A 366-nucleotide genomic window follows, 5' to 3' on the forward strand; every position below is an offset into this window, starting at 1 on the left:
GCCCTGGCTCGGGGCCACTGTCTCCCCCCCACCTCCCAGCCACGCACCTGGACATGGTGCTGGGTACAGCACCGTGGGGACCTGCACATCCCTCATTGCCGGGGCACATGTCCCTGTAGAGGGCTCAGAGGAACTGTGGCGTTTGCTTGACGCCCCACCTTGGTCCTCACCAAGCCTTCATCCACCCAGGGCATCCCCAGCACTGGGATGCCATCCCATCAATGGCCACGCCCCCCCGGCACGGGAGTCGCGTTTTGGGCCCACCCCAGTGCACAGCCCGTCCCTGCGTGGCGCTGGCTGCACTCACGCTGACGATGACGCTCGCCTATCCTTCCTTTGCCATCTTGGGGTCTCCGAACGTACGGC

General features: G+C 65.8%; 1 protein-coding gene across 1 annotated transcript in view; it reads right to left on the reverse strand.

Annotated features, from left to right (window-relative positions):
• The window catches only part of DNASE1L2 (deoxyribonuclease I-like 2), a 3,927-nt gene that overhangs the window by 3,352 nt on the left and 209 nt on the right, over positions 1-366 (reverse strand). The gene's annotated exons all lie outside the window — the stretch shown is intronic.

This window comes from Buceros rhinoceros, unplaced genomic scaffold (genome assembly GCF_000710305.1).
Source record: "Buceros rhinoceros silvestris isolate BGI_N320 unplaced genomic scaffold, ASM71030v1 scaffold26901, whole genome shotgun sequence".
NCBI lineage: Eukaryota > Metazoa > Chordata > Aves > Bucerotiformes > Bucerotidae > Buceros > Buceros rhinoceros.